Source organism: Scylla paramamosain, chromosome 9 (assembly GCF_035594125.1).
Source record: "Scylla paramamosain isolate STU-SP2022 chromosome 9, ASM3559412v1, whole genome shotgun sequence".
NCBI lineage: Eukaryota > Metazoa > Arthropoda > Malacostraca > Decapoda > Portunidae > Scylla > Scylla paramamosain.
Genome location: NC_087159.1, coordinates 27,899,310 through 27,900,000, shown reverse-complemented (window position 1 = coordinate 27,900,000; position 691 = coordinate 27,899,310).

Genomic DNA, 691 nt, shown 5'->3' with positions numbered 1-691 from the left:
CAAACGGACAGACAAAAATAAAAGGGCGTCATGTGTACAAGCAGTTAAGGCAGCCATAATTTTTAAAGTTATAAATGAAGTGACCAGATTTTATTGGATATTGTTACTCGGTACATGTTTCTTATATTTTGCAAGTCTTCAACTAAATATCAAAACATTCCTAAGCGTGCAAGTAAAAAAAAAAAAGTTACATAATATGATGATTTTTTTTTCCTAGAAACAAAAACAAAGCTAGACTAGACTTCATTATACATTATAGCCTGTTATACTTTTCTAATAGTAAATTGAATATTAAAACAACGCCAACTCCATGAATTAAAAGAAAAAAGTAATGATAAAGCACCGAAATATTTTTTTTTCTTCCACTCCTCCGTACCTCATCCTCCTCCTCATCTCTCCTCTTCATACTCCGCCTCTCCCCTCCATATCTTCCTCCTCCTCCTCGTCTTTCTCCTCCTCCTCCTCCTCCCACACACCCGAGCCAAGAAAACACCTGGAAACATCTGGAAAACCATGAAAATTACGCTCGATATTGATGGGAGAGACAGGAACTTGTTACCTTAGCAGCGGCGGGGCGGGGCAAGACTTGGCGAGGCGTCGAGGATATCATGGCGTGTAGTGGTGTAGTGTTGATAACAAGGCATTCCCACCCACTTCACTGCCCGTGTGTGTGTGTGTGTGTGTGTGGCGC